The sequence below is a fragment of the Balearica regulorum genome, chromosome 1 (genome assembly GCF_011004875.1).
Source record: "Balearica regulorum gibbericeps isolate bBalReg1 chromosome 1, bBalReg1.pri, whole genome shotgun sequence".
Classification (NCBI taxonomy): domain Eukaryota; kingdom Metazoa; phylum Chordata; class Aves; order Gruiformes; family Gruidae; genus Balearica; species Balearica regulorum.
In genome coordinates, this window is record NC_046184.1 from 196190946 (window position 1) to 196212814 (window position 21869).

Sequence of the window (21869 nt, forward strand, 5' to 3'; positions counted from 1 at the left end):
TTAAAATTGTCACTTGAAAATGCTTAAAAATATCCCCCTCACTTTTTTATCTCACTTTTCTTTACTCTTAAAAAAATGTTTTAATGTAGTTGAAAGCAACTGTGAAGAAGTGGTACCAACAATATTAAAGTGAAATGTGTAAGGATGTGATGTATACTAGGCATTGAATTAATATAAATTAATGTCATAAATCAGCAAGATGTTGCTTATTTAAAGAGCTGTTAGATATTAAGAGCTGTAACTAATATGAAACCAGCATTCATTCAGTGTTAAAACGCTCCCTGGCGTAAAAGGCTCCAGAGAGGAAATGAGTTGCCTTTTGGTACAGCAGTGGCTTGGCTCTCATATTTGAAAATTCTTTGCTGATTTGGTTTGCAGAAGCAATTTTAACATGACCCCGTTGAAGTGCATGCTGCTTAATTGCTTTATTAGGCCAATGGAGTTTGTTGTTTAGAAATTGTAGTGCCTTTCGAAGATGAAAATTCCTTTAAATATCAGTATTAAATTATGTAATTATTGGGTCATAATGTCTGCGGAGCAATAAAAACTAATAACGTTGCAGTGTGTGCTTTTTGGGTTTTATGGCCCCAATTCTGTAGATGTGTGTGCTTACATATGTTTAATTTTAAACAACCAAGTATTTCTTTTGGAATTAGTGGGTCTTTTCTTAGGCTTAATGTTAAGCCTGCATGTAAATGTTTTCAGGGTCAGGATTTATGTTTGCAAAGTTCATGGGATAAACATGTCATGTGTTTTCATACTGGCTGTTTTGCATTCTGCATGAGATAATGTAGGTAGCTGACTTCTGCTTTGGAACTAGGGGCTGGTTTATCCACTGACACGTAAAGAGATGCTCCCAGCGCTGCTGCAGCGTTACAGTGCTGCACCTGTGCTGGCTTCATCCTTGCAACGTGCTTTGCAATACTACTGGCATCTCTTTTATTTCTAAAGTATTTTTGGTGATATAAATTTGCATAAATGTCAGTTCTTTACATTCTCGTAGATGTATTTCAACTGATGTTAGTTTTACAAATAATTTAGGAGCTGGAAGAGGGGGAGAGTCTCTTGTTGAGTCTCTCACACTGAGCTGTGCATTAGATGAAGAAAACAAAAGCTTAAATATGCAGTTATTTGGTATAAAATAAGGTATTTGATATAAAATCAGGTAACTTGTGAACATGCAAGATTTTAAATTGTTCTATATTTCTGTGATTTTTCCACACAATTAGTGGGAACTATTTTTATTTAAAAAATGGAACCTTGGGGTGACATAGCTCAATATTTGCAGCCTCATCTGTGCTTTAAGTAAGCAAGATGTGATGTTGCTCTGGGATTGTGGTATTTTGTTAAGACTGTCTAGAATTGTAGACTGCCAGCCCCCGAGATAGCATGGTTGCTTTGTATTCCCCTGTTCATCTCCGAAGAGGTTGCACAAGTCCAGTGGATGGTGTTGGGATGTCGGTGTTGTGCATCCCTGGTGGCTGGCTGGTTAGAAGACAACTGGGAATAAGCACAGTGTATTATTGGGTTTGAATCAATGTTCATATACGTTGACACTTTTATTGACTCTTGCAGTTGTACTCATCGCATAGATTTCTTTTTTCTTGGCATGCAATTTTTCCTTGAATCCGAGCTCTCTTCCAGTGACAAACCTCTCTTAATGCAGCGTCATTTTCAAAACTTTGGCCCTGAAAGGCCAACGAATACTAGTGATGGAGGTAGTGATGGAGGACTTTAAGCTCTTCCCTTCCTGTGGCTTTCTTTGTTCTTCAGATCGGTCCTAATCCTCATTTCTGAGTTCATACATAGGAAAAAGAAAGCTGGTGCAGCAGAGATTTTTGGCACAACAGAAGCAAATGGAAATTCAAGCAAAGCTAACAGAGGTAAAATGTCACTGACTTGTGTACTGAAACCAGTTCGTGGAAAGTGGTTTTCAGTGGTTGCTATATTGTGCTCAGATAAGCTGTCATATTCTGCCACAGGAATGTTATGTTTGCTTTGAAAGGACCAACCCATGGGTTGTTTTTTTTTCTGACACAAAGCAACATTTCAGAATCTAGGCGTGTCGTGATTTTTCTGGCTATCAAGTTTTGGTTGGCATTCCTGAATAAAGTCTTCATTTAAAAAAAAAACAAAAAAAAAAAAAGAAAGCTTGGCTGGCATCAGCAAGCCTTCTTTGTCGATGCATTTTACTTTGTCATAACGTGAATGTGCTATTGTCTGTGTACCTTGTATTAGTCCCCAGATGAATCAAGCTGTATCAGCAACATACTCTTAGGGCAGTAAAATAGAGCCTGTACTGGGGTTTTCTGTGGGTGTAGCGATGTCATCCCAATCATTCCCCTAATTGACATCATTACCTGCTACACCTGCAAAACCAAGAAGAAACACCACAACCCCCACAAGGCTCTTAAGCTAACCATATTTTGACTTCAACACAGTTGGTTCTTCTGCTGCGTTCAGTAGTCTGTGCAGAACAGTTTGTTCAAAGTCCATCTTATGGCTGGGTAGCCTACATCTAGAGCAAGCCATGTTTCACAGAGGACACTGGAGATATTATCTGTATAGGCCTCATGCATAGTGCACTGAATATCTGCAATAGATTAAATGCTTAAATATGGACCATAATGAGTTGCTTCTACAGGTTTGGAGGTTAAAAGTTATAGGAAAAAAAATCAGTAACAGCTATTGCCACTTCATGCAGAGGAGAATGCCTTATTGTTACTTCCAAGTTCACGCATGTCGTGGTTTTACCCCAGCCGGCAGCTAAGCCCCACATAGCTGCTTGCTCACTCCTCCCCTCAGTGGGATGGGGGAAAGAATTAGAAGAGAGAAAGTGAGAAAATTCATGGGTTGAGATAAAGACAGTTTAATAAGCAAAGCAAAAGCTGCACGCACAAGCAAAGCAAGACAAGGAATTCATTCCCCACTTCCCATGGGCAGGCAGGTGTTCAGCCATCTCCAGGAAAGCAGGGCTCCGTCATGCGTAACGGTGACTTGGGAAGACAAACGCCGTCACTCCTAATGTCCTTCCTCTTCCCCCAGCCCCTTACATGCTGAACATGACATCATATGGTGTGGAACATCCCTTTGGTCAGTTGGGGTCAGCTGTTCTGGCTGTGTCCCCTCCCAACTCCTTGTGCACCCCCAGCCTGCTCGCTGGTGGGGTGGTGTGAGGAGCAGAAAGGGCCTTGGCTCTGTGTAAGCACTGCTCAGCGGTAACAGAAACATCTCTGTGTTATCAGCACTGTTTTCAGCACAAATCCAAAACGCAGCCCCATACCAGCTACTATGAAGAAAATTAACTCTATCTCAGCTGAAACCAGGACAATGCATTTATTTACTAATAGTCCACCTTTCCTTGCGTTTTTCTCTTTTTTTATTAGATCTCTTCCCCTGCCTCATATCATGGTTTTCTTCTATATTTTTTTTTTAAATCAAGTTGTGTAAATTTTTTTTTGTAACCAGACTGAAATTACTGTAAGTGAAAGTTGATCAATACATCACGAGACCACATAGATCCTAATGCGTTGTATAAACTTTCCGATCATGTTCAAAGAGTTTGCTATGAACCCCATTCTGATCATCCAGCTGTAACTGTACCCTTGGTACAGTATGTGTGCACCAGAGCTGGGCACACTGGGGCTACCCTGACTGTTAATTGAAGTAACTTGTTTTTTTAAACTTTTAAAACAAACTTTTTCAGTCAAGCTTCTTCCGGAGCAGGTTGTTGATGACTTCCTTCTCTTCAGCCTCTTTTTCCTGTCTTTGTGGCTTGTTTGCTCTAGAGGGGTTTGTTCAGCCGTTTATTGTTACTGACAGAAGCTAATGAAGGCTCACCCAGTGAATTGGTAAAATAGTTCTGTGTCTGTGCTACATCTTGCATTTATGTTAATTAAAAATTAGTACAAGTCAATTCCTGGACTGTTTTTACAAGTAGTCCATTACTAAGCTGTCATTGCCGCTTCTAATGAAGATTGAAGCTTTAAAAATCACAGGGTTTCCTGCCTTATACTAAACCAGTATAAATGCTATTCATTCAGTATTGAATGACTTCAGAATTTAGGTTCACTTCTTAACTATTTTAATGCCTTTTAAATGCTAAAGGTAAAGCTCATCTCATCCAGGTAACATTAGGCTAAAAATACAGATATGGTTTTTGTACGTGTGGATCTGTCCTGCGTATCATCTGAATGTCTTAAAAAGGTACGTAACTTGGATCTTACACACTACAAAGCTTCATAAGAATTCAGTGACAACCAACAAATACGTTTCTTTTTTGGGTCATCAGTAAAAAAAGGTATCTTCCTACTTCATCTGACAAAATAACCACTCTTCATTCCTGTTATCTGGGGAGTGGCTCAGCATGCCTGTTCAGCGCTGATACTTTTATATTCTATAGCTTCTGCTACATGTCTGTCTATAGCTGGAAGTGACACAAACTGAATTAGGCTTCACCACATGTACAGCAGCAAATATACCTGTCGTGGTGTATTTATACAGTGTGGGCATGATCCTGCATAAATACTACTTGTGGTTTTAGTTGTGGGGAGGGTTTTTTTTTTCCCACTTTGAAACCCATTTTGACTGATAGCTGCTGACTTATCTATTGACTGTGGCTCTCCTGCTTTCTGTAGGGGAAAATAACTTTCCGGTAAAGCAAAAGTGAAGGTGATTCAGTGGTGGTAAAAAGGAGAATCAGCAGCACAGCTTGTCTGCGCACTTGACCTGAGGTGTCTTGCCATGTAAGCAGAAAGAGAGAATCTATGGGAAAATTAACACTAAAGTGAGCGGTAATGTAGAATTTTGGATTACTGGAGTGTGAAATGAAACTGTTAGAGTTCTTTCTTCTGCAGTAAGGGATGTGTGCCATTGACTAGAGAAATGCTGTAGAAGTGTAATGCTTTCCTAAGTCATATTTTGAAAAGTTTGGAAAGCTGTGAAGCCAGGAAACGTTCATAACTAAGTGTCAAGCAGAAGATATTTGATGAAGAACTTTTGGGTACAGCTGGACATGTTACCTCCTACAAATGGTCAGAACCATACGGATTTGACAACAGGAATCGTTTGTCTTTAAGTCTCAAGTTTAGCAAAGACAACTTTTTTCACACAGTAATGTCAACATTGTGCTGTGATTTTTTTTTTCCCCTCTTAAAGGGTCAAAGAGGAAAGATTTCTATTTTAGCTGTGATACTGACTTTGAGGATAAAGAAGATGGTTTGTTCTAAAGTGGGGCCATGTATACCTGAAAACCTGCTAAGCAGGTTACGTTGAAATGCAGGAGAGAAGGGACTTCATTACAATGCACCCACGTGTGTTAGGAGTAGTTGCTCCCCTGTATATGCTATTTTTCAGATGATCTGTCACATGCTAAGTCCTACTTAGCCATCCCTACAGCTTGACTGTACAATTGAATCTGCAGTGGTGACTTCATGGGGTCCTTTGTGGGCATGAGAGTCCTTCTGCTCCCGGGGAAGTCACTGAAGTCATTCACCACAGCTATGATGATGTAGTTACAGCAAAGCATCCCTTATGGGATTTCTTTGCTAGGGCTCAGTTGCTGCTGGTATAAATCTGGTTAGCATTCTATGTGTCATTGAACTTACTTTACATATATGTGTATATATATAAAATTAATTTCTATATATAAATAAAACAGTATAAAAAGAAAAAGCCCCTGTACTTATTTTTTTCTGTCAACAATTTGTTTTCTCCTTTCTTTCTTTTCAGTTCTTAACATGGAAATCCTTCCAAATTTAGCTCTAACATTAAGTGTTTTTTATGGAAGAATGAAGTTGAAATACAATATGTAAAGACATTCTAGAAATCTGATCCAGTATGTTTTTAGCAATTTAATTATTGTTCTATTCTGTAGTTTTTGCTTTTGCTTCTTAGTTGTGGAGTAGCTTTATTCTTCTGGTGCTGTCAGCTGTTATAGCAGTGAGGAGCGTCAATGTGTTGTTTAAATAGAAGATCTGTGTAAATGATTATCAACATCGATTATAGAAAATGTTATGAATTTATGGGTTTTATTGGGGGGATTTTCACATAAATCGCCACAACAAAAGTTTGGAAAAAAGTAAATGAGTGATGGAAAAGTAATAATAACATTTATAAAATAGAAGGAGTTATTTTCTTAATTTTCCAGCTGATGAATAGGTGCATATAAAAAGACAGACATCAGTTTTGCTTTTGCTACAGTGATCTATTTTTCTGTAGTCAAGAGGTTAAGTTCTGTCCTTATTTAATAATAAACTTACTCAGTTTCCTGACTTAAAATTAGCCAGCTTCTCAAATTTGAAATAAAATGAAAGTAATAAAAAGTGGACTAACCAATCATTTAATCAGATATTAAAACTGTATTTAAATCTATGTAAATATTTATTTATTTATAAAATTGCATTTAAATAGATTGATAAAACTCTTTATTGGAAAAATTTCTCTGCCTTAACATCAATTGAAGAGGATTAGGATTTAATAAAATGAATTACTGTTTTCTGTTTGAGGGGTAAAAATATTTTCCCCCAAGGTTTTGTTTTTAAAACTACCATCTTTCTTTCCAGATATTCTCGAATACATTCTGCATTGTTTTAAAACAACTCTAATCTTTAATACAATTATCTGTAAACTTCCTTTGTTTACTGAGGGATTTTTTCAGATTATCAAATCATTTTATATACAAATCCTCCTTTTCTTGGTGCATACCATAAGTCTCTATTGCATGCCCGATGCAGTGCCCCAAATGAAGCTAACTGACATCAATTATTGATGATTATTCTCTGCACACTGGGAAGTGAAATCGAGTCTCCGGTCTCAATTCATGGTTTGTATCAAATGTAGGGTAATCAGAGCAGGTGCAGGGAGACACCGGAGCCTCCGCACTGATTTGCAGCGTAAGCATAGGCAAGTTACTTAAGAGTGTATGGGACCGAGAAGAGAAAATGGTTGGAGCTGAAGTTGCCATGTGCTTTTAAAGAACTTGGTCGATATGTTTTCCTGGTACCCATAGAGCAGAATGAGAGGAGCTATTTTTTCTCGTGGTAGTGGTGATGTTTCATTCTGCTGGAGTACAGGATGGCACTTAACAGGAGGCAAGACCCCTCTGTCCCAGTTCTCCATCCCACCTAAGTGTGGCCTGATCTGATCTGATTCCGTCAGACTTCACAAGCTAAAATCGTACTCTGTATTTGTCATGCACCAATAACTTTCTTTCAGTGGGATTTTTTAAAGTGTGAAATCAAGCAACCTAACATTGGAAGTGTGCTTGTGCATCCCTCAAGCTACTCCCTTTTGTGTCCATCCTTTGCACAGGGCTAGGCTGCTGGGGAAAAAGGTTACAATAAAGGTTCAGGAGAGGTAGAGAAAAGTGAAAGGCAGTGGGTAAGCAAAAAAGTGGCATTTCTTAATGTTATAAATTAGCTTGCAACCTGAATCATCATGTTTTAATATTGCTACGTGTAATTTTTGACATTGTCTTTTTAAATGACTGCAGCAGTTGCAGCAACGACATCATTAGTAAAACCCTTACTGCTTACGAGGTTCAGAAGGAGCTGGCAATACTACCTGAGCTGCAAGACAGCTTGGAGACAGGAGAAAACTTTATTATCCTATAGAGGAAAAGAAGTCTGCTTGTTTTTTTTCTGGAAGACAAAAATGATCAGTGAGGATTTGGATCCAGCCAGGTTTCCCCCACTGCAAGTTCTTCCAGTGCTGGCAGCCTCTCACAGATCCAGCTGCCTGGGTTTCCCTGCAAAGCATTCGCTCTTGGGTATTGTTTTGGCAAGCTGTCTTCAGGCTTTCTGAAGAAAAGACAAAAGAAGCAAAATACAAATTTTTTTCAAAACCCAATGTGGAATTTCTTGGGACAGAGCAAGCTGCGCAGGCATGTGAGGATATTTCATGTTTGAAGTAGTCAGAATCTGTTGTGGGGAAAAAGGTCAGATGTGAATACAGGAACCTGATGTTTCCCCATCAGGACTGTCCCTCTGTCCTCTGGATGCAGGAGTTCAGACGCCAAATGTATTAGGGGGAAGTAAGAAGTAAGCAGGAGAGAATGTGTCTTCGAAGGATGAATCAGTGCGGTGAGATCTTCCCTTGCTGGCAAAAGCCTGAGTAAGCAGGTGGGGCTGGCAGCGTGCCCTGGAGGTTAATGTACTCAGTCGCCAGGCTGGAGGGGGAGGTGAAACCCTCCCTTCTGCCAGGGTTCTTGGGGAAAGATGCTCTCAGAAGGTTTCTGGCTGCTGCCTCTCATTTCACCTTGGGTGTTGGGAGAAAGAAATGGTAGCTAGGACCAAGATAATGCAAAGCTGGAAAAAAAAAAATCAATGTATATAGTATCGGTGGCATTTAGAACCATGTTGGTTTCTTTGGTGGACGCCGAGCAGCAGTGGGGCTGGTGTTTCGTATCTTCTGTAGGCCAGCTGCCCCAGCAGGCTCAGAGGCTGCCACCCACCCTCCCAGTGCGAGCTGCCCGCCGCAGTAGCTGAGGTTTTATGGTGCCTCTGAGGCTATTCCTGGATGTCAAGTCTATATTGGAGAAATACTGCCAAATTTTTTTTAGTGCTAATGCAGGAGAGGTCTAGCTGAGCACAGAGACAGTGATATTGTCAATTTTCCAGGCTGTTGCTATCTTACTCTCAGCTGTCCCTAGACGTACTCACCATTTTATGTTTCCTCTATAATGGCATAAGCAAGGATGTCATAATATCCAAAATCAAATGTACCAGAAAATATAATAAATTAGAGTGGGGCTAGCAGAGTAATTGAAGAATAAACTGAATTTTAAACAACACAAGATTGCGTTATGAACTGATTGCTATGCACAAAATGCACCAGAGGAGTGTAACTTCATGAAGATTTACTATTGATGGCAGCATTTCCTAGATGCTATAGGTAATAAAGAAATGAAAACGGTTTGAACTTTTGAATTAATACCACAACATAATATTGCAGCAAAGGAGAAGTACCATTCTGGTTATACTGCAAAGTAGTTCTGGAAGAAAAATTTTCTGGGTGCTTTATTTATTTATTTATTTAAGAGGTTTACATGTATTTAGCAATTCTGGAGTTTATAAAGCCACAAAGTGAATGCAGGCTTTGGCATGGAAAGAACTAAATTTATCCTCAACTCCTAATGTAATTCTTCTATAAGAAATTACTTAGGAAATGTAGTAGTAGAGTGGATTCCTCTCAATTCAGAAAATTGAGTTTAAGGACATTTTGTATCCTTAAGGAATTCTAAGGTTGCTTGCCAGGTCAGTTTTACAGCAGATAGCTTTTTTTTAAAAATAATTTTCTTGTATTTTTTATTTAATTAAAAACAGATAACGCACATACATGAGACATTAAAAAAAAAACCCAACCAAACTTTTAGCTGTGATGCTAGTAGAGATGTAGGGAGATGACATAAGAAGTTCTGGTTTTGTGAGCTAGAAGTTACCTCGGCTGAGCCCTGGAAGCTGAGCATCTGTGTTCTCCTGGTCTGGTGAAACGTGAAGTGAGATAGCGCTGGTGAAAGCCACCCTGAAGGTTGCTCTTACAACCAGAAGCTATGGGAAAGCCTGTAAAATGCAAATAGTCAGTAGCAGGTATTTGCTAAAAGATAACAAATATTGTTTGAGCTGATGGGTTGAAGAGTCTGAGTGGCCTCAATGAAAGTGGGTTTTGTGCGAGGTGTCGGTGTTGAGGTAGATGAGCTGCTGATGTGCAGAGAAACCTGAAAAACACTTTTGACCGTACTTTTATTTTCTATTCATCCAAATTTTGAGAATGCAAAGGAAACTTTGTAAGGATGGGATTTTTGGTGGCAGTAATTCAAGCTCAAGGCAAGACTCTGCCACTTTGAAAATTACGTTCTGTGGTGACATACCGGCGAATGGAAGGGCTGTTCAGTGGTAGAAATCAAACATAAGCCTTCTTTGGTGGCAGGGAGGGCAGGAAGGCAAAAAAAGCTATATAATGCACTGAAAGGGTCTAATTTTGTGGTGATAAGCAGTATGATTTGTTTAAGCGAATACGTTTAATAAAGGTTTAAGTTGTATTCAAACATTAAATAATATTGTTTATTTTCATTATTCTTGTAAAATTTAAATAAGGTTCTCTACCAGGACTGGTAATGTAATACATTTAATTTTTAAAATAATTTTATAAAATAGTGAAAAAAGGTAGCTCTTGTGAATTAAATGCTTGAATATATACAGTAAGCTTTAGCATTATTAAACTAGTTCAAAGTGCTGTAAATCCCTTGATTTAAATTACTTCACTGGGCCTAATGGAAGCAGAAATTAATCTAGAAGATGGAATTAATAAACTACTTATATCCCCCATGTAATATTTAAAATTAATTATTTTTCTGTATGCATTTTGATCAATTAATAACTTACCTTCTCGCATCTGTCCTGCGTCCCCATAGAAGTGGGCTGAGGGATCACTCACCGGGAGGCAGGAGGGAGGACGTCCGGCTGCTGCCTGCCCCTCCGGCTGCCTGGGGAGATGGTAAGGGCCAGTTTCATAACAAACAAGCCTCAGACCACCACAGGTCTGAATCTTAAACTTGTGTAGCAGAAAACTTGGGAGAATGGTGTTGTAAAGGAAAAAACTAATCTGTGTATCAGCAGGAGAAAATAGGCAGCATTTAACCCATTTAAAAAGCAACAATTGGAGCAGAACGGGAATTCCTACAGGCAGGTTTTGAGGAAGGTTATCTTTAAGATCTGGTATTTCAGAGCTGAATTTTCACTGAAGTGAAAAACTTGGAGCTGTCCTGTGCTACTGAGGAATCCCTGTTCCTCCTCCCTTGTCCCACATCCCAGGTGACTATTGGCAAGTTACACAAATATCATTTATCTTTGAGAGCTTTCCCCAGCGGGACCTGACACTTGTAATAAATATTTGTATGATTAAGCCTTTCTCTAGCTGTGGTCCATCTCTTTTCTACTGCGTGTTACCTAGTTAACCGAGCACATGAAATCTGTGTACTGCGGGCATGCTTTTATGGCAGGTAAGACCACTCAAGAAACCTTGAGTGCAGTTGTTATGGAGGAACATGATGGGTAAATGGAGTTCTTTCAAAGAGTCGTCAAGCATCGTTTTCTTTCAAAGTATATTAGTGGCACGGAAGAAGGCAAGCGTTTCTGATAAAGTTTATTGCAATAGTAAATGTTAGAAACAAGTCAGCAAAATTGAGCAGTCCAAACTGTTTTGGAAGCTGCAGACACTTGCATGATATATTACAATTTAAGCGATACATTTTCTATAACATTTAGAAGCAGAAAACCTAAACCATTTTGACAAGGTGAACGCATCCTGGAAACATGCAGTAGTCATCATGATTAACCATTGGAAAACAGCTCTGTGTTCAGTCCCGCAGTAAGATGCCTAGGAGTCCTGCAAGGAAGGATACGTAAGGGAGTATTAACAAGGAACCCAAAGGTGCTGTTGTGGAGTTAGGGGCGCAGGCAGTACCTGGGACCTGCTGGTTTCTGATGTGGATGCTCTTAAAGAGTTAACACATGACAGCTGGAAAGACTTTAAAAAAAAAAAAAAGTTACAAAAATTATTAGAGGCTGCTTTATGGTATTTATTCAAGGACCCCTCTTTCCTCATCTAATTGGTAAAAAACCATAGTGCATAAAAGTAATGGGAGGTTTCATCATTTTACAGAGATCTTTACATATCTGGTGGCATTGCTGACAGGCAGCTAATACAGCTAGGTAGGCCTGGTGATGGTTTGCTACAGACTGAGTAAATACCATAAACACTTATGGATGGGAAACCCTCAGGAACAGTAAACATGACTAGCTAATACCAGTAAGTAAAGATTTCACTGTTGGATGCAAACTTACAGAAATGTGTATTTAATTTGTACATGCAAACTAATCACTTCAGCTAGATACATTGTACAGGGATGCTGTTGCGGTCAGCACTTAATGATACGATTTCAATTAAGGAATGTTGTTCCTGTGGTAGGTGGGCAGGGAGCCAATGCTACGTAAAGTCCTTGATGTCATCCCAGGGCTGCTGATAGCGGGGACAGGTGGGACCAAAGATTCCGAGACCGATGTATGAGGTGGCCACATCCATCCATCATCCTTGCATGCCGCGGCTGCTGTAGTGTCAGACCACTGACGTTCATTTTATGCTATGTTGTTGAGTCCTGCAAGGCAAGTCTTTTAGTCTGGCGATCCACTTTCCAGTGGAGACTGCTATGCTTGAAGAGTCTCTTCAGTCTGTTATTTTAAATTATGTATGCCCCAAAGCAGGTATAAATGAATGCTGCTAGTGCATCCATTAGATAAGGAGATGGGCAGCTTGTAAATTCAGATGTTGCTGTGCTCATGTTCAGTCAAATAGACTTTGATGGTTGTAATGTAGCAGCACAAAGGCATTTTGAGTTTTGTGAATGCAAGAAGGAATATTAATTCAGTTCAGCTTTATCTCTGAAAAGTCCAGTGAAAAAAAATGAGGAAGAACCTTTCACCTATTCTGGTACATTGTTTTCCTACCTTGGTAAAAAACTGCTTCTCTTCAGCTTTAATAAGGGATGTAGTAGCTGAAAGGAAGCTTTTCCCAAGTGAAAGAAAAGGGTGAGAAATTGCAAAACGAGTTTACAAGATCGTCAGTAGAAATATTTCATGGGGCTTACAGAGGATCCCTTTGTATGAAAGTGAGAGCGCTACAGATAGAAACTAAGTCTCTACGTGAGGCAATAGTTTGTTTGAAGTGACTTACCAATAAAATTGTTTTGGTTTTTTTTTCCTCCCAGCTGTTCCGTGTTTTTGAAGAGGAGATGGAAAAAGCCCATCGAATGAGTTCATAAAGGGTAAGACCTTTATGGTCGTCAGTGACTTTGAGGTTCTTAGGTAAAGGCATTAAATAAGTGGAGTATACAGTGACTATATCATGGGCAATATGTTGTTCTGTCACACCTTACAAAGTTAAAAATGTCCTGAGTTCAAAACATGTTTCCTCATATTTATGCACAACATAGAACAGCACGATTGCTCAGCTAAATAAACAGGACATTTTCAATTATAAGGTGCCATTACCTTTGTGTGTTCTTGTCATTTATGAAATCGGCAGGTGGTTAATTAAATTGCTCCTTTGGACTCTTCTGAAGGCTGTGTATTAATTATATTGTAGCAGTGGTGTGCATATTTCTCAACTTTTTAATGAGGGTAAAAGTTGTTTACCTCTTCCTTTGGAAATAAGTATTTTTTTTCTTGAGGTTAGTATAATATGGGGTTTTGTGGTGGGTTTTCTTTCTTTCCAATAAAATCTTATTATTCAGCTGCTCACTGCAATCATTGTGGCATGCTTAGTTGAAATCCAATCTTAATTTTCCTGCTGCAAAGCACTGCTAAAACTGTGGAGTCTGTGCGTTAAGCCCATGTTGATGGAAGGAATAGGTTAATCGCTTAGGAGAAGAACATGCTTCCTTCAGCCATTCACGGCTTTTGAAGATGTGACTCCTGAAGGCAAGTTTGGGGCTCAAACCCAGAATTTTGGTTCAGCCCGTTGGCTGAGTAGGCAGATTCTGGCTGTCCTCCTCTGCCTTCATCAATAGTGAGAGCAATGCTGGTGTGGGGGGGTTTGGAGGGAACTTTGCAGTGGCGGAGCTGGGCTGGGGAGCAACTTTTGTGCATCTGGGCAAGGGCTCTGCTTTGCAATCATACAATAGAATCATAGAATTGTTTTGGTTGGAAAAGGCCTTTAAGATCATCAAGTCCAACTGTTAACGTAGTGCTGCCAAGTCCACCGCTAAACCATGTCCTTAAGCACCACATCTATGTGTGTTTTAAATACCTCCAGGGATGGTGACTCAACAACTTCCTTGGGCAGCCTGTTCCAGTGATTGACAACCCTTTTGGTGAAGACATTTTTTCCTAATATCCCATCTAAACCTCTCCTGGCACAACTTGAGGCCATTTCCTCTTGTCCTATTGCTTGTTGCTGGGGAGAAGAGACCAACACCCACCTGGCTACAACCTCCTGTCAGGTAGTTGTAGAGAGCCATCAGGTCTCCCCTCAGCCTCCTTTTCTCCAGGCTAAACAATCCCAGTTCCCTCAGCCACTCCTTATAAGACTTGTGCTCCAGACCTTTCACCAGCTTTGTTGCCCTTCTCTGGACACGCTCTAGCACCTCAACGTGTTTCTTGTAGTGAGGGGCCCAAAACTGAACACAGGACTCGAGGTGCAGCCTCACCAGTGCTGAGTACAGGGGGACACTCACTTCCCTAGTCTGGCTGGCCACACCATTTCTGATACAAGCCAGGATGCTGTTGGCCTCCTTGGCCACCTGGGCACACTGCTGGCTCATATTCAGCCGGCTGTTGATGAACACCCCCAGGTCTTTTTCTGCCAGGCAGCTTTTGAGCCACTCTTCCCTGAGCCTGTAGCGTTGCCTTGCGTTGTTGTGACCCAAGTGCAGGACCTGGCACTGAGCCTTGTTGAATCAAATCCATCCCTTCGCTCTGTGGCATTTCAGCACGCTGTTTCATGGTACAGCTAAGATCCCCATGTTAAAAACCTGGGTATCTTAGCAAATGCCATTTCCAGGCATGACTTTCTTTTTATTTTAATTAATGATACTTGCGTGCTAAAGGAAACCCCGTAGGCGTAGTGTTGGTGTGTTGACAGAGGAACGCTGTTGCCAGGATTGGTTTATATTTGTTCTTCAGATTAAATGGTGTATTACAGGCACATGCTCAAACTCAAAGAAAACGTCTCTAGCCTAGAATAAATAACATTGACATCATCATTTTAGTGCCATTGGAAATGTCTCTAGCAGAGGTCAAAATTTTCCATAGCACTGTCTGATCTTTGAAATACCATTGGAGGCTTTATCTCATGGGAAGGAGTGGAATGGGCCTCGCTTCTGATCAGACAATTTATTTAACTGGTCAAGTGGCCTCACTTGGGGTGATGTCTCGTCTAGGCCATGCAGCTCTGCTGTGAACCAGTAGGACATCAGTCCTCTTCCACTGTTTATCCATGTCCGTTTGTTTAAGACCAGGCCGAGGCAAGAAGAATCAAGAAAAACAAGTTTTGGTACTTTTTCAGATGGTAAATTTACTTCGCAATTGTGTTTTCTCAAGTGGGGGGTGGTATAAAGACCACCCTGAAGTCTTCTGAAGCATCCACTGAGACCTCAAACTGAACACTTCGGCGCTGGAGCATACTTGTCTGCTGCTGATCTATGGTGGTGTTCGTAGGTTTAGGGTTTTTCTTTTTTATCCACTTCATAGAACTAAGTAAGGGAAGGGAGGGAACGGTGTTGTGAGGGATATGGAGGTTATTGCATTTAGCTGGCTGTAGACTCTGCTGCATGTCATCTGTCCAGTATAATGGAAAAATAATACTTAAGTATTCAGTTTGAAAGTGGAGTTATTGAAGTCCAATATACTGGACTTTATAAAAGCTACTATGGAGGACAGTGGTTTGCAGTTTGTCAGTGCAAATATGCATTATATCTAATACATTCAAAAAGTCAGGAAGTTAGTTAATTTGAAAGAAAAAATATTTTTTTTTAAAAAAGTCTTTTTTTAATTGACAAAAGCAGAGTAATTTCAGGATGTAAAACTGACTTTCTGCACTAAATACTCCTCTAGTATTGAGATTCTGAATTATAAAACTATACAGAAGTTGAGACTTTCAGAAAGCATGCACAGTTTTGAGAACAGTTTCAACATTTCATTTTAATTCTCTTTTTTAAAAAGTAGGATTTTCTTAAATAGAGGAGGGGAGGAAATAAAAATAACGTTATATGATCCAATCTGTTGGTTTTTTTGCAAACGTTGCGTTGCTTTGCATAACATTCATAGCACATGGAGAGCATGGCAGAGACTTGAAATGCCCTGTATGTGTTGTAAATCTACTATATACGTGGAGTTATTGTAAGTATTCCTGTGTGTGTGATACCCGCACATGCTTGCCGAGCATGCTTACAAAACTGTGATGCGCTAGATGTAGTAGCACTGTTTCATTATGCATTCATGAGAAATTGCTGGCGACATTTTAGCCTGCGGTTAATTTTAATGTTAGGTTTAGGATTTGAAAATGACACAGTGCAAGAGAGTGCCTGCAGATCTTTTACGCTGCCTTCTGCTCTGGTTAGTATTTACCAAGCCACAGCTATTAGGGCTTCACTTGTATTTGTGCGAGGTTAGGTGATTAGATTGATTTACTGCTTTAAGTAAATCAAGCCCCGAGAGCTGCTTAGTGGTTATAGAAGGGGCTGGTCCTGTTTTAATTACCCACCAGTGAATTAATTTGTGTATACTGGCATGCCGACAACCTTTTTCTTGAAGTTCCCTGTTGTCATGTGATATCCCCTCCTCCAGGAGAACAGCAGTATATTCTTATTTTCCTTTATGTTGGGCAGGTGTGCCGTGCTCCCTCTTTTTCTCCGCTGGGATGGAAGGGTAAGAAACGTAGACTAAAAGGGTGATGAAGGGAAGGGGCTGCCGTGCTCTGTGTCGCAGGTTTTGTAACAGATCCTCGGTGCCGGCTGCCGAGGAATCGTACCTGGGTGTTTCCAGGGCTCCGCTCGGCATTTTAAAGATGCTCTTCTTCAGAGGCTGGGTGCCAAGTGCTTAATTGCAGGTTAGACCCTGTGACGAGAATTACAAACAAGAAACGAAGGGAATGCTTTGGATTCGGCTTGTTTCAAATGCACAGGCTATTCTAACCCGAAGTGGAAAGTGAGTCTGTCTCGAATTAGCTGGTTTGTGCTTTTTGTTGAATTTTTTTTTTTTTGCATTTCTTTTTCTGAGGGTTTTTCCTAAATTATATGGTTCTCTGATATGTTGTATGTAACAGGTTGATGCTTTGCAAAATGTTGTGGTAAGAAATCTAAATTTCACTTGCATGAATACAAAGGCTCTTTCTGGTGATTTGCATGTATGTATATGAATTTTTAAGGATTAAATATTTTTATCTTTGCTCAGTTGTAAAATTCAAGTTTAAAAACACATTTAATGAATTACATGAGATTTCTGACATCTTTTTAGTCAGAAGGTGAGAAAGAAGGAGAAGTGAAATAAAATGAAACATTTATGCTGATACAGGCAGAGGTCAGCATACGTTCTGGCTGAAATTAAACCAACGTCCTCCTTTCTCACAGCTATTTGTATTATTTATAAATGCATGAGATGTGTATCGAGAGGGTGGCTGGGAAATAAGCTCTTAAATGCGAATGCTCTTTGGTCTCCTAGGATACGTACGTAGTAATAGTTGTACGGTTATCCATAAGGTTTTCCAATAGGCATCCTAGAAACCCTGGTAAACTTCCAGGTAGCCTTTATAGCCACCTTGCAAAAAAGGCTTCTCATTTCTTTGGGCGTTGTGCAGTGCATTCAGACTTGAAGTAACACAAGTCCTCTGGTTAAGACTTTTTTTAAAAAACAAAAAGGATTTATATACTTCTGAAAAACAGAACAAGAAACAGAAGAGCATTCATGCATTTGTTCCTTCTTTTTATTAAATCTTTCAGGGCTTCTTGTTAAGAGCTCTGTATGTAGGTATTTTGAAATAACTGTACTTAATGTTTTCAAGTGGAAACATTTGTCCCAGAAGGATCATTCCTGTTTCACCGTGTTTCCAGGATTTGGGGAGGGGAAGGAGGGAGAGGCAGAATGGGAGGGCAAGTGAGGTGTCAGGGCTGGCTGTTAGGAGGTTTTCTAATTGAAGATTTGAAATTATTGGTGAGGTTCAATGGTTTTGTTTGTGTATTTTCTTACCCTAAGCATGTGTACCAATGTTTACAATAATTAATTTGGAACAAGGTTTTATAGCTAGTTCATCGCATGCTTTGAACCCCAGTTTGCAGCTAAATGGGAATCTCTGAGCCAAAGCATCCCCTCGGTTACATTCACAAGGTTGAAGGGAGTCAGGAGAGCAGTGGAGAACGTGGGTCTCCAGCCAGCCGGAACCTCAGCAGACGTGCTGTTCTCCAAATCCGGCATACAAAAAAAATCCGTCTTCTATTGCATATAGGAAAGGGGCAGTGATTTATTTTCATTTACCTAGTGAAAAAAAAAAACCAAGACACTTTGCAAACTCTTAGCTTTATATTTACTTCCATTTAGTAGTAGGGATTGGCTGAAGCTAAAACAACAAACATGCTTTAACAACAAAATAAGAATCAGTTCAGAATTCAACCTTGTTGAAACCTCATGTTCAGTTAAACCGGTCTGTATGGACGAGCGGTAAATCCAAGTTCATATATTTCCAGTTCTTAAGTTTATAAAGGGAAATGTATGCAGATTACTCCTTTTAGCCAAAGTATGCTATATTATTGCAGTAGCTTTCTACTGTAACTTCTGGGTTCTGTGAAAGGTTTTACCTTTTCCATCTCAAAATTGTTCAGCTAGGGTGACCTTTTCAGGACTCTTTTCTTTTCCCATATGTTTTCTTTACATTCACTCAATATATGGAGGCAGACTGGTTGCCTGGGATTTTATTTATTGTTTCTGTGTTCTCATCCCATGTGATTGTTAATAAGAGACAGTTTGTAGTTGAATCTACTGCTTTTAAAGTAAGATGTCTCCTTTGAATGAAAATCTCATCATGTTCTTGACTGCACTTCTGGTTTTCAGATTGCACGCAGAAAGGACAGGATGAAGGCTTTTAATTACTCTGCCCACCTCTTGGTTCATTAAATTGGAATTACTAGCTTTTTAACTCTCAAAACCAGTGAAAATCAAGGCTGGTTTTATTGCAGTAGTAAACAGTTCTTTAGAGAAATGTGAAAAGTTGTTTTTCTGACTCAAATGTCTGTGTCTAGCTGGAAACTAGTAACTCTAGAGCAGACTTTTTTTTTTTTTTTGGTGGGGATTCCCTCATACTTCTCTATATTACAAGTTTGATGCAGGATAAAGTGTGCACTCATTTTCTAGGTATTCCTTAGTTTTTTGGCGACTCTGCCAGGTGAAGATGACTTGTGGCATGGTCTCTTTGACCCACTAGACCCTGTTCCTGCAAGCCACTGGACTGCTCTGAACTTAATAGTAAGTTTGAGTCATTTTTTACAAGATCTGGATTTTATGAACTGGTAGTTTGCAGGTGAACTTCTGACTAATTCCCTGAATCTCCATTGTTGCTACTAGGAGCAGAGATGCTTTGAAATACGTTATTTCCAAATACTCCATTGCACGCTAGTGCCATTACATTAAGCTAACCTGGCCTTACCAGCACAGCTGCTGCTTCTGCATGAAGGGTGTCTCCAGCAGCATTGGACCTCGTGTGGCATTTCTGGGGTCTCATCGTTTTGAGGCACAGCACTGCTCCCATTTTATGAAAAAGAGATATATCCCATGGGAATGTGAGTCTTTATCTCAGAGACAGCGCAATCTTTTGGGTTCATTTGCACGGCTCCCAGTGCGGTAGGAGTGTTGTCTGTGATGGTTTCTGGCTCTTGGACGATATAGCAATTAAAAAAAAAAGGATTATAAAGTTTAAAAAGTGTTTCATCTGAGTATCTGGCATAAAACATGTGAAAGTGTTTAGCATGGGTTAGGAGTTAAAAAAAGTATGGAAACAAATGAGACTTTGAATTTTTTATGCCTGTGAACCTAACCTAACTTGTTGAGAAGTGCTTGGTTTGGGAAAATGCGCATTGTGGTTAGGGAGTGCAAAGAAGATGGGTATTCTGGAGGCTGAATTGTCTGCCTCTTAAAGACATTTTTCCAAAAGCAATGCTAATGAAGTAATATCCTTCAAAGCAAGACTGGTATTTTAAGAGCTAGCTCTTAAGGTTTGAATACATAGAATAAATGAGGAAGTGAAAATTGTGTCGTCCCCCGCAGAATCTCAAATGCAAAATTTCAGCATGCTGAGAAGAGATTGGACAGGGAGGAGGAGGAGGAGAAGGAGAAGGTTGGCTCCTTCCCAATGTAGCATGCTTCTGTCAGCCTCTGTTGCTGGAGCCATTTTGACCACAGATACAGAAAAGTGGTGCCTGAAGTTAGGAATCTCAGTGTCCTACCTGGTGGGGCTCTTAGCGCATCACTGCTTTCCCACTCTCTTCCCAGAATGTGGTGAAGCAGAATTCCCTACTGACGTGAGTAAACGTCTTCTATATGTTTTGCAAGTTCATTAGTAAGTACCTGAGAACTTAAATGCATTTTTATTTCATAATTCTAGGCCTTCAGTTTTTTAACAACTTGGCTTTTGTTTGCTAGATGAGCATAGCAGTTGGAGCCCTGATGCCTCCCCACTCCATCAAACTTCTGACCCTTCCCTCTGTTTGTTTGTAGGACAAGTACCCTTTTCTGAGCGCTTAACCCTCTTGGGCTTTTATTGGACAATTTTATTCTAGTTTATTTCTTTATTTAGTTATATAAATACGTATGTTCTATATAATTTCTGCATATGGCTACCAGTTTGGTGTTTTACATAGGTGCTACCACTTATGTGTCTTTAGAGTAATTTTTTTTTCCTTTGATTTTATTTTAATTTGTACTACTCACTTAGAAGCTAATGATTTTCATTTCTCTGCCATTGTTTAGGAATCTTTTTTTTTTTAAACAAAGAGAACGAGACTACCGAGGAAAGCGAACAGCAATGCTGTAACAGCAGTTCAGTGCTCACTCCTCCACGTTATTCATTCTGCAAGGGGGAGGTAGAAGATTGCTGCTTAATATTTAGCCCCTGTCACTCATTTGAGAATACATACCAGGACCTGTTGGCTTACTGTCTGTTACTATGCATCTTTGGTAACATTTTCACTTGAATATTAAACGACTGTTTTTCAGCAGTGTTCCTGCTGAAGTAGTTTCTTTTTGAGAGCACTAACAGGATTCAGGGGACGCACTGCAGCAGCCAAACTTTGCACCTCAGGCAGATAAATAACTGCAGAGAAATGTTTTAGGAAAAATGTTTTGGGGTTTTTTGTTGGCTTGTTTTCATTCAACAGATGTTGCCTCCACTCTTTCTTGGTGGCTCTGGAATTACAAGGGCTGAAGCAGAAAATATATGATTCAACAGTTGGACTGAAAACAAATGCTGTGCTTTCTTTGCTTCCATATTCTTTGTCTCTGTCAAATCTGTATAACCAGACTTGACTTTACATAGTCAACTCAAAATCCACTTCCCTCTCTGAATCCTGTCTGGAGGCCCCAGATCAAGTATTAGTCTACTGTGTATGTAAAGACCTGTTTACATACAAAATATTTAAATGTTTTTTATTTAAGATAATATTTGTATATTTAAGACTACAGCTTCTAGAGCTAACATGTTCTTGTTATGTAAATCCTGATGATGCATGGAGCCATTTGTTTTCAGTATCTGTGTCCAGAGTACATCTATGTGATACACAGTACATGTACATACAGAGAGCATAAGCAAAAGATCCCAATGTAAAGTTGTTATTTTCTGACAAGCGTCCTACAAAATAACACGGGAGTATTTTGTATAAATACACAAGAGCATGAGGACAGGTCGCGCTCTGCCTTTTCTGGGTGCTCAAAGCTGGGTCGGGCACCTGGCTCTGAAAGTAACCTTTTCGCGCCGATCAGAAGGAAAGTCCTCCCTGGAAATTAGGTGGAAATTAAGTTATGTAGAGCAGCAAAGTGAAATGTCTTCAGCGGAGTTAATAGGAAGAGGCGCAGCCATCACCCTAAAGCATTAAGAATCAAAGAACTTGCCTTTATTGTGGAGTTAATCTAAGTGACAGCTAGCGGATGGCATCCCAGCGCTGTTCCCAGGCACAGGTTAGGGACTGCTCAGGCATGGCGGTGCTTTCAGGACGAGTCACCGGCTGCCAAGGGGTGGCCGGGTCCAGCACAGCCTTCCCCGCTCCCTGGTCGTGCTGGGCTGCACACCACGTGGGGTTGTTTCACAGGTGAACCAGTCACTCTGTGTATGGTACC

At 40.0% G+C, this 21869-nt stretch overlaps 1 protein-coding gene across 5 annotated transcripts in view; it reads left to right on the forward strand.

The window, feature by feature from the left end:
* The window catches only part of LNX2 (ligand of numb-protein X 2), a 60845-nt gene that overhangs the window by 2512 nt on the left and 36464 nt on the right, over positions 1-21869 (forward strand). Inside the window, exon 2 of one of the 5 annotated variants that reach the window (XM_075742109.1) lies at positions 12764-12860. The exons of 3 other annotated variants lie outside the window; for them this stretch is intronic. The gene's annotated coding sequence lies outside the window, so the exon portion shown is untranslated. Of the gene's footprint in view, positions 1-12763; positions 12861-20038; positions 20060-21869 lie in introns of those variants that run through there. One more of the 5 variants, XM_075742111.1, reaches the window with a different exon arrangement.